The sequence below is a fragment of the Mustela lutreola genome, chromosome 4 (genome assembly GCF_030435805.1).
Source record: "Mustela lutreola isolate mMusLut2 chromosome 4, mMusLut2.pri, whole genome shotgun sequence".
In the NCBI taxonomy this organism is placed as follows: Eukaryota; Metazoa; Chordata; class Mammalia; order Carnivora; family Mustelidae; genus Mustela; species Mustela lutreola.
Genome location: NC_081293.1, coordinates 52,979,257 through 52,999,647, shown reverse-complemented (window position 1 = coordinate 52,999,647; position 20,391 = coordinate 52,979,257). Strand labels below are relative to the sequence as shown.

Sequence of the window (20,391 nt, the reverse complement as noted above, 5' to 3'; positions counted from 1 at the left end):
ACTCTGAGATCATAACCTGAGCTGAAGGAAGATGCTTAGCCCACACCCAAAGTAACCACTATACCCAGAGTGGGGCTCAAATTTATGACCCTGAGATCGAGAGTCACATGCTCTACAGACTGAGCCAGCCAGGCACCACTCTAGGAAGGTCTCTACAATTATATCCAAGAGTCATATCCTTAGATACTTAGTTTTAAGAAAAGAAAGAAACTTGGTGAGCATTCATTATTTGTTTGGTGGCAGTTTTCCACATACAGTTTCAATATAGAATCTTGGGTGCCTGGGTGGCTCAGTTGGTTAAGCACCTGCCTTCAGCTCAGGTCATGAACTCAGGGTTCTGGGATTGAGCCCAGGGTCAATCCTGCTGGGGTCCCTGCTCAACCAGGAGTCTGCGTCTCCCTCTGCCCCTCCTCCTGCTTGTGCTCATGCCTCTTGTGTGTGTTCTGTGTTCTCTCAAATAAATAAAATCTTTTTTAAAAATTTTTAAATAATAAAAAGAAATACAGAATCTTGCTTAATTTTTATGTCTATTAGAGGATGATTAAGAACCACCACCACCTGATAATGGCAATGATGCTGTATGTACAAATGTATTGAAATTTAAATTAAGACATCTCCATAGTCTATTGCCTAGAACTCCTCTCTCACTTTGCCCCTCACAGCAGCAACCAAAGGACTCACAGCATTCTACAAAGAACAGTCCTAAACTACAACAAACTTAGAGATAGTAGGCTACTTGGCAGCTATTTATTCACAAACTGTACAGAAAACGTTATCATCTTTACCCACATTTACTAGTTTCCAGCCAAGTGCTACAACTATGGAGTAATCAATCAAAGGTGGAAGGAAGAGAAACAGCATATAAAAATTTAATATTGTGTTGCTCTCAACTCTGAAAGTTATAGTGATCTATATTTTACTATTACTGAATAGACTCTAAGGAGCCAAATAAGCGTGTTCATAAATTTTTCCAGCTTTATTAAGGTATAATTGACAAATAAAATTATAATGTAGTATATAATGAAGTGTACGACATGATGATTTGATATATGTATATATTGTGAAAGAACTCTCATAATCAAGTTAACATACTAGAATGAGAATAGAAAAGATAAAATAAAGAGTTGGATTTTTCAAAAAATAAAAAAAATTGACAACTCTTTTGCTAGACTAAGAAAGAAGACTAACAAAATCAGAAATGAAAGAAATATTACAATAACATAGAAATACTAAGAATCATAAGAAACTGCTGTGAAGGGGCACCTGGCTGGCTTGGTCAGTGAAGCACGTGATTCCTAATCTCAAGACTGTAAGTTTGAGGGTGCCTGGGTGGTTCAGTCATTAAGTGCCTGCCTTCAGCTCAGGTAATGATCTCGGGGTCTTAGGATTGAGTCCCACATCAGGCTCCCTGTTCAATGGGAAGCCTGCTTCTCCTTCCCTCTTTTCCCCTCTCTGCCCCTCTACCCCAACCGTGTACTCTCTCTCTCAAATAAATAAATAAAATCTTAAAAAAAAAAAAAAAATTTTAAGTTTGAGCCCCACGTTGGGTGTAGAAATAACTTAAAAATAAAATCTTGTAAAAAAAAGAAAGAAAAAAACCAAGCAAACAAACTACTGTTAAGATTCTTAACTATAGAGAACAAATTATAGTAACTGAGGGTTACTAGAGGGGAGGTGGGGGGAAGTGCTGGATATATCAAACAGGGGATGGGCATTAAGGAGTGCACCTGCTGTGATGAGTACAGGCTATGTAAGTGATAAATCACTAAATTCTACACCTGAAACAGTATAACACTATGTTAACTAACTGAAATCTAAATAAAAATTTGGAGGAAAAAAATCAAGGTTTTTTTAAATAAAAAAAAGAAAAGAGGGGCGTCTGGGTGGCTCAGTCATTAAGCATCTGGCTTGGGCTCAGCTCATGATCCCAGGGTCCTGGGATTGAGCCCAGAATTGGGCTCTCTGCTCTCCCACTCCCCCGGCTTGTGTTCCCTTTCTCGCTGTGTCCCTCTCTGTCAAATAAAAAATAAAATCTTTAAAAAAAAAAAATAAATAAAAAAAATAAATAAAAAATAAAAAAAAAAAAGAAAGAAAGAAAGAAAAGAAACTACTATTAAAAAAATATATGCCAACAAACTGGATAACCTAGAAGACCTGGATAAATTCCTAGAAATATACAACCCACCAAGACTGAATCATGAAGAAATAGAAAATCTGAACATAAATATTTGTATTTATTTAACCTTTAATTTTCCTTATACTTATTTAATCATTATTACTACACAGCTCCTGGAACTTACTACATCAAAACAGCCTGCTTTCCTTTGTAGTCTCTAATATCACGTAAACTTCTAAGAAACTAGAAGCCAAAATTGGGAAAGAAGCATGTTACCTTATTACCTATTATTTCCTTGTGTAGTAGAGATACTAAATTGTATGTCCTACATTGTTCCCAATCTGAACACACTAGCTTCCTATGAGCAGGCTAAAAACTTTTCCATGTGTGAGATGATAGAAAACTGGGTCCTAACCTTTTTGCAGACCCCCACAATTAGAGGCAGATTTACAAAGAAACTAGGGAAGATTAAGCTTCAGATTCCCTCTCTTACACAGGGCCTCAAGGTCCAATACCTAATTTTTACTTTTATAAAATGTTTTCCTTAAACAGGAACCCCTCAATTATATGAGCTTCCAGGCCCCTAGAATCTGAGTTATATATATCTGGGTAATATGAGTTATATTACAGAAATTAGGTTTCTAAAGTATATATTATTGAGAAAATACGTAATTCAAAAAGCTACTTTAAATTCAGCAATATTGGGACGCCTGGGTGGCTCAGTTGGTTAAGCAGCTGCCTTTGGCTCAGGTCATGATCCCAGCGTCCTGGGATCGAGTCCCACATCGGGCTCCTTGCTCCGCAGGGAACCTGCTTCTCCCTCTGCCTCTGCCTTCCACTCTGTCTGCCTGTGCTCGCTCTCACTCTCTCTCTCTCTGACAAATAAATAAATAAAATCTTTAAAAAAAAAAAAAAAAAAAAAAAAAAAATAAATTCAGCAATATTAATAAATTTTTATTTTCTTAATTAAAGTAACATGTAGTATGTGTTTTTCATTGTATAAAGTTCAATAGCACTAAATAGCTAAATTATACTGTTGATGCACATTTGGATTTTACATTCTTTTTTTTTTTTTTTAAGATTTTATTTATTTATTTGTCAGAGAGAGAGCGAGCGAGAGCGAGCACAGGCAGAGTGGAGGCAGAGTCAGAGGGAGAAGCAGGCTCCCTGCAGAGCAAGGAGCCCGATGTGGGACTTGATCCCAGGACGCTGGGATCATGACCTGAGCTGAAGGCAGCAGCTTAACCAACTGAGCCACCCAGGTGTCCCTGGATTTTTCATTCTTGAAAAATCCACTGTAATAATTCCACTGAGGACTCACAGCTGACAGAATAAAAATGACAGGGCTACATTTAAAAGACCATAGCTTAAGATTGCCAGCATTAGAAGTAATGCTCTAGAAGCCAATTAAATTTAGAAAAACATTTTATTTCTCTGTATTAATGAAATACAAAGAACAATTACTTCACAAGAATATATCCAGTACCTCAAAATTTGCTGCCATTTTTCTCAGACCAAAGTAATAAACCAGGCTATAGCCAAAGCCACTCTAATTATCCCCTACTGCATTCTTCATCAACAAAGTTAGCTTCTCTCTGCCTCTGTTCCTAAAAAACCCAAAACAGGCATTCAAATATTTGTTGAAATGAAACTGGCTTATCCATAAAGAGAGATGAGGCTTAGAGGAACACTGAGCCAGGAAAAGCCTGTCACCCTAAGAGATAGTGAGGTAAACAAGGTTCAGAGATCTACAGGTAACTAACATTGGAGACCTCATTATGAATGTGACATGAATATCACTGAGATCAATGAAGACTAGAAAGGATTTGTTGCTGCAGAGCCTGGGGATCCTTTGATGAAACCAGATATAAGGCACGGGAAGCTTAGAAGGAGATAGGTCTCCTTAAGGGGATTTATTTCATAATAAAGTTCAATGATGTCTCTAAGTAAACATTACTAATTTCAAGTGTAGAGAATATGACATTTATGCAAATGATAGTATCAAAGTATCCCCACCAAGATACTATTATCTACAAAGGAAAAGACAGTAACTTTACCATGGAGCAACCTGGTAGAAACCACCTTAACCAAGAGATCAAGGTCCACATCACCGGCAATAATATATACTAACATCATGTATCCCATGGTAATAATACACTGAAGACAAAACATTATTTATAGTATTCTTATCTAAACCATATGGTCTCAGTCCACTCATGAAAAAAACGCCAGAAAAATCCAAATTCAGGGACAACTGACAAAACAAGTGATCAATACTCTCCAAAGACATCAAGGTTATAAAAGACAAAGAGAGACAGAAATGTTTACAGAATCCAGGAAATTAAGGAATAACAACACCTAAAATGCAATGTGAGAACCTAGACAGGATCCTGGAATAGAAAAGAACACCGGTGGACAAACCTGTGAAATTTAAAAAAGGTCTTCAATTATTGGCAGTACTATACCAATATTAACTTCCTGGTTCTCATCATTGTACTTATAACTTTAGGGGCACCGGGGTGGCTAAGTCGGTTAAGCATTTGCCTTCAGCTCAGGTCATGGTCCTAGGATCCTGGGATCGAGCTCCGCATGGGGCTCCCTCCTCAGTAGGGAGTCTGCTTCTCCTTCATCCTCTCCCTCTGCCTGCTGCTCTCTCTGTTTGTCCTCTCTTCTCAGATTAATAAATAAAAGTCTTGGGACACCTGGGTGGCTCAGTTGTTAAGCATCTGCCTTCGGCTTGGATCATGATCCTGGGGCCCTGGGATCGAGACCTCCATCGGGCTCCCTGCTCGGCGGGAGGCCTGTTTCTCCCTCTCCCACTCCTCCTGCTGTGTTCCCTCTCTCGCTATCTCTCTCTGTCAAATAAATAAAAATCTTTAAATAAAAAGAAATAAATAAAACTCTTTAATAAAAAAAAATAACATTAGAGGAAGCTGGCTGAAGGAAATATGAAAATTCCTTTCTCTGAATTATTTCTGCAACTTAAGTCCAAAATTGGTTCAAAGTAAAAAAAAAAACAAACACTTTAAATTGTGCAAATAATTCACTGAAGGAGATGGAACCTTGGGCCCAGCAGGGAACTGAGGCATTTGGAAGGTTAATATCTATATGTATAAAGGTAGGTGGACTAAGATTTATAGGAAAAGAGAAGGCATTGACATAGTTTGTGATCCCGGTAAACCAGAGGCCAATGAAGCTTTCTTGTGAAACCTCTGGGTTCATTATGTTGGGTTCACAGCACAGCAGTTAATGGGTTGTTCTATTAGTTTAGGAACCTGTTTCTCAGAGCGTGATCTGCCTAAAATAAACTATTATCTAAGTTTATAAATTCAAGTAAATATTTAAAAAAATTTAAAAATTTTTCAAGTAAAAATTAAAAAAAATTTTTTTTAAAGATTTTATTTATTTATTTGACAGAGAGAAATCACAAGTAGTCGGAGAGGCAGGCAGAAAGAGAGAGAGAGAGGGAAGCAGGCTCCCCGCGGAGCAGAGAGCCCGATGCGGGACTCGATCCCAGGACCCTGAGATCATGACCTGAGCCGAAGGCAGCGGTCCAACCCACTGAGCCACCCAGGCGCCCAAAATTAAAAATATTTTAATTAAAAAATTAAAAAAGTATTATTAGGGTGATGGAATTATGATTTTTTATCCTTTTGTCTATTTTCTAAATTACCCATAATTCATATATAATTCATCATCATCTTACATAAAGTAAAGCCAAAAGTGAAATTTAAACTCATTTGACCTAAAGATACAATGAAAGGACTCTGGACCAGAGGTAACCAATCACTGACAACACCTAAGACACCAACGATATGAAAGTTGTCCAATAATTGATAACTATTTCTGGGGCCCCTGGGTGGCTGTCAGTTAAGCATCTGCCTTCAGCTCAGGTCATGGTCCCAGGGTCCTGGAAATGAGCCCAGTGTTGGGCTCTTTACTCAGCAGGGAGCCTGCTTCTCCCTCTCCTTCTGCCTGCCATTCCCCTCCGCTTATATTCTCTGTCAAATAAATAAATACAATCTTAAAAAATTAATAATTGATAACTATTTTTTATTTAGAAATAGGGGGCTAGGGACACCTGAGTGGCTCAGTCAGTTAAGTAGCTGACACTTGGTTTCAGCTCAGGTCATGATCTCAGGGTCCTGTCGAGCCCTGCATTGGGCTTCAAGTTTGGTAGGGAGTCTGCTTCAGGATTCTCTCTCCCTCTGTCTCTGCCCCACCCAACTTGTGATTTCTGTCCCTCTAATAAATAAAGAAAAAAGAAAAAAAAAAAGAAATAAGGGAGTTGATTTGGATATCTATTTCCTTTCATTCTATTCTCATTGTGGATGCTGCTAAGGTTCAGATCCTCACCACCTCTGGACCAAGTCACCACATTACTGATTCACTGCCAAGCCTCCAATCCCACATATAGCTACCACAGGACTCCTAAAATATCACATTACTCCCCTTTTCAAAAATCTTCAATGGCTCCCAGAAGGGGCATTCTTTTGGCTAGAGAAAAACAGTAATTTTCTAATTCACGAAGGGGAAAATTAATGGATGGATTTTTTACAAGTTTCTCTCTCTTAATGTTTTCTTGTCTTCTTATTCTAATACTAAGAGGGCAAAATCATGAAAAATAGCAAACTTCAAGAAAAAAAAAGCAGTCAACTGGACCTACTTTGACAGCATTTTTTCCTTATTGACTCATGCTCATGATTGTGACTTTTATACTGCATATTTCTATATTCACATACTCTGCCAGTATAAAATTGACTTTTATTTGTAGATTGAATTCAGTATGTCTGGTGCCTGCACAAAGTTTGAAATTAGATCTTACCACCATTTTCAGCCACAACTTCTACTCACTCATTCATTGATCAGACATTTCACTAAGCACCTATTATGTGTCCCTCACTCATCCTCCACTCCAAGTAAGCTGGATTCTTTTCTGTATAATGAATGATACGCTCTATACTCAACTTCCTCAGTGCCTTGGCTCTAATATTGCCTCCACCAGCAACGCCTTTCCTTCCCATTTCTTCTTGTTAAAAATCATAAGTATCTAAAAAAAAAAAAAGTCGTAAGTATCCTACAAGTAAAAGCTGAATCAAAAGCCTTCCCAGGGGGCACCTGGATGTTTTAGTCGGTTACACACCTGCCTTTAGTTCAGGTCATGATCCCAGGGGGCTGGGACTGAGCCCCACATTGGGGTCCCTGCTCAGCAGAGAGTCTGCTCTCTCTCTCTCTCTCTCCCTCTCTCAAATAAATAAATTAATTAAAAAAAAAAAAAAAAGCCTTCCCAGATTCCCTCTCCCACCTTTCCATTTTCACTCATTTCATCCTCTTTTATGCTCTCAGTACATGTGAAGCATTCCCATCCTCCCTCATGTTACAGTTATTTGTGTACATGGACTATAACATGTATTCCTTAAGGGCATCTTTTTTTTTTTTTAAAGATTTTATTTATTTATCAGAGAGAGAGAGGGGGAGAGAGCGAGCACAGGCAGACAGAATGGCAGGCAGAGGCAGAGGGAGAAGCAGGCTCCCTGCTGAGCAAGGAGCCCGACGCAGGACTCAATCCTAGGACGCTGGGATCATGACCTGAGCCGAAGGCAGCCGCCCAACCAACTGAGCCACCCAGGCGTCCCCTTAAGGGCATCTTTTTACAGAGGTTGAATATAATTGGCACTGAATCGTTGAAAAGTTTAATTGAAAGAGAAAATTTTTGTTTGAAGCAATAACCTAGAACCACCAATTCCAACACCCTAATAAATTCTAACTTTCCTTAAGTAAAAGAACCCCCCAAATGCCCATAGCTAGCTTGAGATACTGCAGATTTTTTCTAATCGAGACTATACCAATTAAATCAATATTTGCTTCTGATTCAAGCTTGAAAATAAAGACAGATAAGCATCTACAACCATTTAAAAAAAGCTAAGTTATTCGTTGATTTATGGGCTGGTTATCTTAAACTCCCCAGTGAATACAGTTACTCAACTCAAACAATTTCCTGAGGGTTGGACTTGGGCAGCTTCAAATTATTACATCATGTACAACAAGAAGAACTGTATGCTGATAAAAACCAGAAAGCCTTATTTTTCCTTTCATAAAAACTTAGAAAACTGTCATTTACAGCAAATTTCCCAAAACCAGTTGGGAAGAAAATAAAAGAACAAGAAGATACATTTCACTTTGTTATGACTGAAAAATCAAGAAATAATAGTTGCAGGCTACTTAGTCCATCCTTATAAGGATCCGGAGCTGTATAGATAATTTACTGACTTCTGAGGGAGGCAGCGTGATAGTAAAAAGAACAGAGTAGGGCGCCTGGGTGGCTCAGTGGGTTAAGCCACTGCCTTCGGCTCAGGTCATGATCTCAGGGTCCTGGGATCGAGTCCCGCATCGGGCTCTCTGCTCAGCAGGGAGCCTGCTTCCTCCTCTCTCTCTCTCTCTGCCTCTCTGCCTACTTGTGATTTCTCTCTGTCAAATAAATAAATAAAATCTTTAAAAAAAAAAAAAAAAAAAAGAACAGAGTAGTTAAAAGTGCAGCCTCTGCAGGGCCAACTACATTGCATAACCTCAGGAAACACCATGCTCACAATGGACATCCAAGGGGTATCATTCCCAGGGAACACAATGTGAATTATACAACTTAGGGATCCAGAGTTAGAAGGTGGAACAGGTCTGGACTCCACCATCTAACAACTAACAACATCATGACCAAGTTACTGAATCAGTTACTGAAGTCTCAGGTACCTCATCAATAAACGGGGATTAATAAATAACATCTAAGTTATGGGATTGTTATGAGGATAATGCACACATGTATAATTAGCCCAGTACCTGGTATTAGTGAGACATAAATGCTTTGATGATAATGATAAAGAATAAGATGAATCTACATTTCACAACCCGCTCCATCACTTTCAGATCATTTACTGCCTACAGTAAAGGTAATCTGTTGAGAGTACTCAACAAAATTATATTTGCAAAATTCTTGGGAACAACACAAAATAGGAGCTCCGATTATGATGGCTGGAGGGGGCACCTGGCTGGCTCAGTTGATAGAGCATGTAACTCTTGATTTTAGGATCTTGAGTTCAAACTTCACATTGGGCACAGAGTGTACTTTTAAAAAAAGTAAATCAATTTTGGGGCACCTGGATGGTTCAGTGGGCTGAAGCCTCTGCCTTCGGCTCAGGTCATGATCTCAGGGTCCTGGGATCAAGCCCCACATTGGGCTCTCTGCTCAACAGGGAGCCTGCTTCCCCCTCTCTCTCTGCCTGCTGTCTGCCTACTTGTGATCTCCCTCTGTCAAATAAATGAGTAAAATCTTAAAAAAAAAAAAAAAGTAAATAATCATAACTGGCCATCCCCTATACCTCTCTCCTTCCTTCTTCCTTTCTCTTTTACACACACAAACATACACACATAAACTTAATGTAAAAATCCTATGACAGAGCGCCTGGGTGGCTCAGTGGGTTAAGCCGCTGCCTTCAGCTCAGGTCGTGATCTCAGGGTCCTGGGATCGAGTCCCGCATCGGGCTCTCTGCTCAGCAGGGGGCCTGCTTCCCTTCCTCTCTGTCTGCCTGCTTCTCTGCCTACTTGTGATCTCTGTCTGTCAAATAAATAAATAAAACCTTAAAAAAAAAATCCTATGACAAAAATCCTGTGATAGCACAAACACAACCACATCAAAATGAGGGCAAATATAATCTAAAAATAATGCATTCTCAATACAATTTACATGGACTACTGTATTGACTTCCATTACCTTTCTAATCCTGTCTATAAAACACTACCAAAAGCAAACTCTGATCTATCACTGTTTAGCTTAGAAAACTTCAGTGACAAAACATAGTCAAAACTCCTTGGCCTTAAATAACCCATGTACAATTTCCAACCTCATCTACCACTAATCCCCTTAAAACACACACAAAAGGGGCACCTGGGTGGCTCAGTGGGTTAAAGCCTCTACCTTCGGCTCAGGTCGTGATCCCAGGGTCCTGGGATCGAGCCCCACATTGGGCTCTGCTCAGCAGGGAGCCTCCTTCCTCCTCTCTCTCTGCCTGATTCTCTGTCAAATGAATAAATAAAATATTAAAAAAAAAACATGTGTGTTCTGTGTACATATCCAGCATTTTGCTCAATAAGGAATATTATTACTCCCTTTCCCACTCCCATCTTCCCAATGCCACCTAATACAAGTAATCCTTTCCACTCAGGAAAACTGTTTGAAAAAGCCATTCTGCTGGTAACTTACAGTAATAGAGACTAATGATAGTCACACCTATTAGCAAGCAAGAGTCATTTATATTAAATCATTTTCCAAAGAATTGTCTAAATACTGCTTCTTACCAATTGAGACATATTCCCTCCCTCAGGCACTTCATTAATCAGTACTTAACCAATATATCTGTACTTTATTAGAATACAATATAGGAAGTTACACTGCCTTACACTCAAGAGATGCTCAATACTTATTAAATAAAAGAATAAATGAAGGGGCGCCTGGGTGGCTTAGTGGGTTAAAGCCTCTGCCTTCGGCTCAGGTCATGAACCCAGGGTCCTGGGATCGAGCCCCACATTGGGTTCTCTGCTCCTCAGGGAGCCTGCTTCCCCCTCTCACTGTCTGCCTCTCTGCCTCTCTGCCTACTTGTGATCTCTGTCTGTCAAATAAATAAAAAAAATCTTTAAAAAAAAAAAAGAATAAATGAAGAGCTAAACTTTGTGAAACACATTTTTCAGTTTAGAGATTAACTCAGTTATAAGAATGATAAATCATCTCTCTGTTTCTTCCCTGAATCTACTGTATAAATTACATCATACCTAAATCACACACTCTGTTTCCAAAAGGTCTGTGGAATAAAGATACTCTTCTTTATGGCCAGAAGGATTAACACAATATTCTCTCTAAAACACACTGCTAATGGCATCAAACCAGTAACAGCAGGGGTTAAAGGAAAGAGAATCATAGCAATTAAATTAGGCCCCAGAATGATAACTATATTAGGCAAAATGATAACTATGAGTTGCATGAAGTTACCATGTATTATCCTCTGGCTCAATAATTTAGAGCTAGAAATTTTTTCCCTTAATTGTTTAAGCCCCTAATTTTTCTAAATTCAAGGGCTTGATTGCAGCTATGCACTATTTAGGAATCATTATAAATACACCACTACCCAAATTATTTTGCCACAAACAATAATGAAAGCATGATGGCTCTATCAACAAGAGGAAAATAGGAAGGGAAGCCACTGACTGCACCGGCTTGACTCATTACTGCTGGGAGAACACTGGTACTGAATGGCACAAGCAATTCCAGTGTGAGAGACCAAGCACATGACTAGGAAGGTTGACAGAAGATACCAAGAAAAGAAGGGCATCTATAAAGAACCCCAACTCTACAAGGGCAGGAGGTGGAGGAATGGACAGGGATCCACTGAAATCTACTCTAAAAGCCTTTGCAATACTCAAACAAAAACATACTACCAGACTCCATGTTTTGAGTCAGTTCAAATCCTAGCTCTAACACTCAAAACTGAGAGATCTTCAGCAAGTTATTTAACTATAAAATTATAATAGCAGTCACCACTTAATGAAAACCAACTCTGAGCTAGGCGCCATACACATAGCATGTCCTTTAATTCCCACAACTAATCTGCCAAATAAGGACTGTTCTCATTTTGCAGAAAATAAAAACCCATGTCCCTTCTACCTATGCATGACTGCTTCCCAGAGGGACAATGCTACCTATGTGGCAGGGTTATACTGGGAATCAGAAGTAAATGCAAAGTACTTAGCATAGGAACTAGCACCTGCCACATCACAGAAACTCAGGAAATAGTACAAGCACACCTATCACTTGAATAAATGACTCAAATGCACAGTAATAACATCCCATGAACAAGTTTTCCCTTACACTGTCTACCATAAAAATGACTTTAATTAGCAATACTTTTGGAGAACCAAAGGTATGGGCACGTACAGCTTCTTAGTTGAGGATCAAAACATACAATCCAAAAAAATAAGAAAGTCCATTATTAAGGTGATATTCGACTCAATCTGAACACTAAATATTAATATTTTACTCTCGAAAGGATTATAGATCTTGGAGATTTTATTGCAGGAGCTAATAAACAAATCTAACTTCCCCCCCAAAATAATTCCCAGAAGCATTTGTTATCCTGAAGTATTCAGCAAACCATTTCCCAGAATTAAGTACATAATACTAAAATCTTAGTGAATTTTGCCAAAAACATTCTGCTGAGAGGAAAAAAGAATCATTCTGAGTCTAGAAGCAAATGCTACTTTCCCCCTCAGCCACAAAATAGATCTTTTCTTCATTATTACTTTTATCAATATGTTAATACTGAAAATAAATATACTTCCATTTGAAGGAAACTTAAAATATTAAACCCATACCATCTGCTTTAATCTTAATGAGCTCAAGAAAATCTATGAGAATGTTTTTAAAAGCAGTAATAAAAATCAAGTTTCCAAAGCCTTAACAATTGAAATAGGAGAGAAGAGCAAAAACAATAGTGTATGACAGAAGCCCTCCTGAAAGTGAAGAGAGCCCTACAACCTCAATTTCAAAGTTTAAACCTTTACTGTTACAAGCAACACTTCACAAAGAATGACCAGATACAAAGACGAAATCCCTCCATCTACTTGCAGTTTTGCCACACAGACAATAACTTACCAGACAGCATGTTCAAACTCCAGCAATCCCAAGGGCATTTATGGGGCAAGGAAAAACCAGGAATGAGGAAGACCAAGGGAAGAGCGAGAGTTGCGGGGAGGGGAGGGTACAGAAGGGAGGAGACAACAGCAACTAGCAACAATGGGAAACTGTGAATCTAAACCACAAAGGCTTCCTGCAGAACAGGATAACAGGGAAAGGGCAATTCTTCTTTACAACCTACCAGGAACTCAGAACTGACAATTTATGATAAAGCTAAAAAGATGGGGCCTCCAAATTAAATGTAAACAAAGTATACTTAAGAAAGTAACCAAAAGTAACTTGAAAGGACATATCACAAACTTCATAAGAGCTTAAGAAAAACAATTAGGGAGTCTGTTTTCTCTAGGGGCATTCCTGATGACAAAGGTCAACAATGTAACAATAAGGTTTGCAGAGTAGCAGCTGCTACCAGAGAGCCAGCCCTAAGAAATAGCCCTTTGCACTACACTCAAAAGGAGCACTAGAAGACACATTCATAGTACTTTAGAGAATAACCAAAACAATGTCATTGTTTGAATCCTTAATTCAGAATTCCAAAACCATCTGGACTTAAATTATATCACTTTAATAAGCAAAACACCTCCTTAAACAAGACATACTCTTAAAGAAAGTTATTGTGTGAACTGAGTTTTCTGAATTCAGGAATCAATTCTAAAATGCTTTGGATCTCAAAGGTTGCCAAAACCAAAGGCAAGGACAGTGAAAGATCTCCACCCCTTTCTCAGGGAAGAAGCCAAGTTATATCACCAAGAACAAACAGCAGGCAGAGTCCTGACTCCAAACATGTGATCACTCAGCCCAGAACTTAACATTTGCAGGCAGGGCACAAAAGCCCCAGAGGACCAACACACACCCTTCTACATATTACACCCAGTTATAAAATAACTTTATTGAAAGAAGTTGTTTTATAAGCATAGTCATTTTAAAAACTCATCAACAGAAACCCTGTCAAATATGAAGGTCTGTTGTATTTCTATAGATTGCAAAAGAAAATATAAGTTGACTTTTAAAAAGATTTAATTAAGATTTATTAGTAAAATGAAACAGATTCAGGCACTGCCCAAAACTAATTAAGTTCTCACATTTTAACAATAGTTTAACATTTAATAGTTAATAGTTTAACATTTAAACTAAAACACTCCTTTCACAATAGTAAGAGTGCCCAAATTAAAAAAAAAATAAAAATTAAATTTAAAAAATTACTGCTTTTCTTTTGCTAACCATTAGCATTCTAACTCAAGTTTCCTAGTGGTAGGTGTGGGTGGAGATGTCATTCCAAAGTGTGAGACACAGAATTTCTACTGATTAGTGCTAACTGCAAAAAAGAATGTACAAATATCCAGGTCAAGCTCTCTAATCAAGTTATTCAGTGATGGTTATATATTTGTTGTAGGGCTAATCAAATAAAACTAGAGTAACTGGGAAAGAATTAGAGATCTTCAACCCTGATTCAATGTAACAACATAAATGACTTTTCATATATTAGCCAGGCAAGGGAGGTGATCCACAGGAAAATCTCACCCTAACAGGTTGTAATCTCTTCTGAAGCCCCTCAGAAAATCCTTCATGTAAAATTCTTCTATATAATCATATTCCACCTTGTATGAGTTATTTCTTGGACCAGTTATTTCTTGAACTCAAAACTGTTGAGATTGAGACCTGAACTGTGATCAAGAGTTGGGACACTTGACCAACTAAGCGACCCAGGCTCCCCTATATTTTGACATTTCTTATTACCTTTTCAAGACTGCACAGGAGAGGGGACCTGGGCGGCTCAGTGGGTTGAGCTTCTGCCTTCAGCTCAGGTTATGATCGTAGGCCCTGGGATTGAGTCCAGCGGCTGGCTCCCTGCTCAGCGTGGAGCCTGCTTCTCCCTCTCCCTCTGCCTGCTGCTTGCTCCTCCTGCTTATCTCAAATAAATAAATAAATGAAAAATTTAAAAAAAAAAAAAAAAAGACGAGATTCTGTCTCACACAGACACAATCCTGCATCAACCACTGGGCCTTTCCACCTAAAATAAATTGAGTAACTACAGGTGTCTGCGAGGTAAGTGCCAAGCTGCCTATAGGAGGGTTTTTGTGAACACGACTGCTAGGTCAAGAGAGTAATATATATGGTTTCAGAAGTCATGTCTAAATGTCCTGGGATCCTAAACCTGGATGACTGGTTACACCAGTACTTTTCAAAACTGTCCTTCCACAAAACTTGTCACATTGTTCAAGTACTATGCAAGGAGTATTACATATAATATCCTTCCTTTGACCATAAGAGATAAAAAAACCTCTGGAAAAAAATATGTAAGTATCATTAGCAAGGAGAAACTACCTCTAAGACTTGAATAAAGCAATCAAGAGAAATAGGGAGTAGAGGCAGGTTTAATAGAAGAACACAGGCTATGGGATGCCTGGGTGGCTCAGTGGGTTAAAGCCCCCGCCTTCGGCTCAGGTCATGATCCCAGGGTCCTGGGATCGAGCCCCACATCGGGCTCTCTGCTCAGCGGGGAGCCTGCTTCCTCCTCTCTCTCTCTCTGCCTGCCTCTCTGCCTACTTGTGATCTCTGTCTGTCAAATAAATAAATAAAATTAAAAGATATAAAAAATTTTAAAAATTTTAAAAAATTAAAAAAAAAAGAACACAGGCTAAAATGTTCCTACTTGGTCTGACACTACAACCTTTCATAATTGGTCTCCACTAGTAAACGAGGTAGGGTACAGCAGAATGTTCAATTTAATGAAAGAACATTCTGCCTCTCTTAAAGTCATAAAAGAAAAACTGAATTTCTCTAAGAAAAGCCAAAGTGACTCCCTCCTGGAGTAACCCCAAAGCAAAACCATTTTTGTTGGTTTTTATTTCTGAGATGCTAATGATAATACTGATGTTGGCAGTAAAGGCAAGAGCTGAGTGGCTCCAGAGTATAAGCCAAATTGGAAAATAAAAGCCTCTTGATTCTAGCACTCCAGAGGGTAGTGAGGAAGTCTGTGGACTTCTAAATAAACTACGGAGGCTTGAAGTGGGGAGGAACAGGGTAGAGATTGGTTTATATCAAGTGGAGCCCATAGAAACAGTAGCATTTGATCTCTAGGTTATATGCTCATAGGGGGGGAAAAAAAAAAGGGAGCTTAATTCAGAGCTGTAAAACTGGAGTTTTGGAAAATGAAACTAAGAAACAGACTTGATCTTAGTTAACAAGGAATCCCTCAAAAATTTCTAGCTTTTTGACCCTATAAGGAGAATATACCGGAAAGTCCATGGAAAACAAGAAAAACTATACAGCTAATTTGTATCTAGTTTTCATTCTGAGATTTACTCACAGTGTTGATAGTGTGTATACCTTAAATATCTGATCATTTCACTTAAATACATGGTACTGAGAAGAGGTATATTGCAGACAAAGAAGAGAAAAAAGGGAAAAAAACCTGATTCTAAGGGCATATTTTGGAGAAACTTTGGCTACTAAGAACAGGCCTAGGTAGTAAAACCATCCAAGAAAACTTGTCTATTTCTCACACAAATGGACTCTTTAAAAAAAAGAGGAATGGGGCACCAGAGTGGCTCGGTAGGTTAAACGTCATCCTCTTAATTTTAGCAGAGGTCATGATCTCAGGGTTATGGGTTCAAGCCAGGCTTGGGATTCTCTCTTCTCCTCTGTTCATCCACACCCCTACTCATGCAAATGTTCTCTTTCTCTCAAAAAAGAAAAAAAAAAAAAAAAGAGGAAAGGTAGTTGGAGACCATTTAGTTGGGTTTCTACTATTACAATATCATCATTCTTTATTTTTTTTTAAAGATTTTATTTATTTATTTGACAGACAGAGATCACAAGTAGGTAGAGAGGCAGGCAGAGATAGAGAGAGGAGGAAGCAGGCTCCCTGCGGAGCAGAGAGCCCAATGTGGGACTCAATCCCAGGACCCTGAGATCATGACCTGAGCAGAGGCTTAACCCACTGAGCCACCCAGATGCCCTATCATCATCCTTTAAATTCATATATTAAATTACATTTTGCATTCTAAAAATTACTTCAAATAGCATTATCAGGGGCGCCTGGGTGGCTCAGTGGTTAGGCCGCTGCCTTCGGCTCGGGTCATGATCTCGGGGTCCTGGGATCGAGTCCCGCATCGGGCTCTCTGCTCAGCAGGGAGCCTGCTTCCTCCTCTCTCTCTCTCTGCCTGTGTCTCTGCCTACTTGTGATCTCTCTCTGTCAAATAAATAAAATAAAATCTTAAAAAAAAAAAAAAAAAAATAGCATTATCATTATGAATATTGGCCAACATATCTCTAGAACGAGGGCTTAAATTTTCTTAACTTAGACTGAAAGCTCCTAGAAAGCAGTAAGAATGTGAAATATTGGGGTGCCTGTGTGGCTCAGTGGGTTAAGCCTCTGCCTTCTGCTCAGGTCATGGTCTCAGGGTCCTGGGATTGAGCCCTGCATCAGGCTCTCTGCTCAGCAGGGAGCCTACTCCCCACCCACTGCCTGCCTCTCTGCCTACTTGTGATCTCTCTCTCTGTCAAATAAATAATTTCAAAAAAATCTAAAAAAAAAAAAAAAAAAAGAATGTGAAATATCTCTCAAGTATACTGCAAGATCACCTAAATCTAGTCTCACAAAAAGGAAAAAAAAAATCTATCATTCTCTCTTATTTATTTATTTGTTTTTAGAGAAGGGGGAGAAAGAGAGTGGGACAGAGAAAGAGATGTGGCAGGGGCAGACGAAGAGAGAATCTTAATTCCACTATTGGGTATTAACCCAAAGAAAACAAAAAGACTAATTCAAAAAGATATATGCACCCCTATGTTTATCACAGCACTTTTTATAATAGCCAATATATGGAAGCAATCTGCATCCATCAGTAGACGAATGTATAAGGAAAATGTGGTATATATACAATGGAATATTACACAGCCATAAAAACAGTAAGATTGTGCCATTTGAGACAAAATGGATGGACCTAAAGCAGTATTATGCTAAATGAAATAAGTCAGACTGAGAAAGAAAAAATACATGTTTCTACTCATAAACACAGAATAAACTGATGGTTGCTGGGAGTGGGGACAAAATGGGTGAAGGGAAGAGGGAGGCTTCCAGTAATGAAATGAATAAGTCAATAAAAGGCACACCATAAGGAACACAGTCAATCATATTGTACTAATGATGTAATGGGACAGATGGTAGCTACACTCATGGTGAAAACCTATTAAATCACTAAGTTGTACACCCAAAACTAATATAGCATTGTGTGTCAACTACACTCAAATAAAAGAAAAAGGAAAGGAGAGAACCATAGAGTCTACAATTGTGGTAAGTGTCAGCAGAGTAATTTATATTTTTGGCAATATTGTTTCCTAAATTATTTTTGGTCCTCTCTAACAGTAGTGAAAGCCTCTGAGATTTCTACCATACTTGAGCCAACTTCAACTGATTTTGGGTAGAGTTACCAATAATTTGTTTGATGTACATGCCAGGGGGACCTGGGTGACTCAGTCAGTTAAGCATCTGCCTTCAGCTCCGGTCTTAATCCCAGGGTCCTGGGATCAAGTCCTACACAGGGCTCCCAGGTCAGCAGGGAGCCTGCTTCTCCTTCTGCCTCTGCTCCTTCTCCCTACTCATGCCCTCTCTCTCTATCTCTTTGTCAGGTAGATGAATAAAATCTTTTTTTTAAAAAGTACATGCCAGGGGCGCCTGGTGGCTAAGTGGGTTAAGCCGCTGCCTTCAGCTCAGGTCATGATCTCAGCGTCCTGGGATCGAGTCCCATATCTGGCTCTCTGCTCAGCAGGGAGCCTGCTTCCTCCTCTCTCTCTCTCTCTCTCTCTCTCTGCCTGCCTCTCTGCCTACTTGTGATCTCTCTGTCAAATAAATAAATAAGATCTTTTTATAAATAAATAAATAAATAAAAGTACATGCTAAATTTTTCTCTATATTCAACTGAACCTTAAACAACATACAGTTGTGCTAGGACAATTTAATGTGGAAAGAACAGTCTCATTAACAAATGGCATTGAGGCAACTGGATACCCATATGCAAGAGAATGAAGGTGGACTCCTGACGCACACCACATGTAAAAATTAACTGACAATGGGGTCAAATGTCCAAATGAATAAAAACTATAAAACTTTTACAAAAAAAAAAGCATATATCTTCATGACCTTGAGTTAGGCAATTTTCTTAGATATAACATAAGCAGAAGAAAAAATAGATAAATCTGAGTTCATCAAAATTAATAAGACAAACCAAAGAATGGGATGAAACATTTGCAAATTATATATAAGGGACTTGTATCTAGAACATACAAAGAATTCTTACAGCCGAGTAATAAAAAACAATCCAAATTATAAATGGATCCCTTTTAAAACTCCAATTAAAAAAGGATCTGAGTAGATATTTCTCCAAAGAAAATACACAAATGGATAATGAGAACATGAAAAACTGCCCAACAATGGAGTACAGAAAGAAGCAGGACTCCCTTTACACTGGAGAAACCGGACAACCAGTGCCTTAGCCAGGTGATCAAGCTCAGTATCAAGAATGATAAATCATGGGGCGCCTGGGTGGCTCAGTGGGTTAAGCCACTGCCTTCGGCTCAGGTCATGATCTCAGGGTCCTGGGATCGAATCCCGCATCGGGCTCTCTGCTCAGCAGGGAGCCTGCTTCTCTCTCTCTCTCTCTGCCTGCCTCTCCATCTACTTGTGATTTCTCTCTGTCAAATAAATAAATAAAATATTTAAAAAAAAAAAAAGAATGATAAATCATTGGGGCGCCTGGGTGGCTCAGTGGGTTGAGCCACTGCCTTCAGCTCAGTCATGATCTCAGGGTCCTGGGATCGAATCCCGCATCGGGCTCTCTGCTCAGCAGGGAGCCTGCTTCTCTCTCTCTCTCTCTGCCTGCCTCTCTGTCTACTTGTGATCTGTCAAATAAATAAATACAATCTTTAAAAAAAAATGATAAATCACATCAATAATACATACCCTTGATATGATTGGATGAAAATGATACAGTATCTCTGTGATCCTCTATTCAAAAAACTCAATCCCAGTCTAATCATGAGAAAAATATGAGACAAATTCCAATAGAGGGGCATCTTACAAAGTACTTGACCAGTACTCTTCAAAACTGTCAAGATCATCAAAAACAAGTATGCAAAACCATTACAGCTAAGAGGAGCCAGCAAGAATGGACAAGTAATGTAATATAGAACTTTATTTTTCTTAAAGATTTATTTATTAAAGAAAGAAGGCACAAGCAGGAGGGACACAAGGAGAGGGATAGAGAATCCTAAGCAGACTCCATGCCAAGTACGGAGCGATGCAGGCCTCCATCTCATGACACTGAGATCACAACCTGAGCCAAACCAAAAGGCCAATGCTTAATCAACTACACCACTCAGGCGCCTCTCTAATGTGGAATTTTAAATAGAAACTTGGAACTGAAGAGAGATATTAGGTAAAAACTAAAGACATTTGAATAAACTATGGACTTCAGCTAATAACAATGTATCAATTTTGGTTCACTACTTGTAACAAACTATACTAATACAAAAAATTAAT

The 20,391-nt window shown here is 38.8% G+C and overlaps 1 protein-coding gene across 7 annotated transcripts in view; it reads right to left on the bottom strand.

The window, feature by feature from the left end:
* Positions 1-20,391, bottom strand: part of USP54 (ubiquitin specific peptidase 54) — a 123,742-nt gene that overhangs the window by 68,430 nt on the left and 34,921 nt on the right. The window contains exon 1 of one of the 7 annotated variants that reach the window (XM_059169908.1): positions 12,810-12,953. The exons of the other annotated variants lie outside the window; for them this stretch is intronic. The gene's annotated coding sequence lies outside the window, so the exon portion shown is untranslated. Of the gene's footprint in view, positions 1-12,809; positions 12,954-20,391 lie in introns of those variants that run through there. 7 annotated transcript variants of the gene reach the window in all.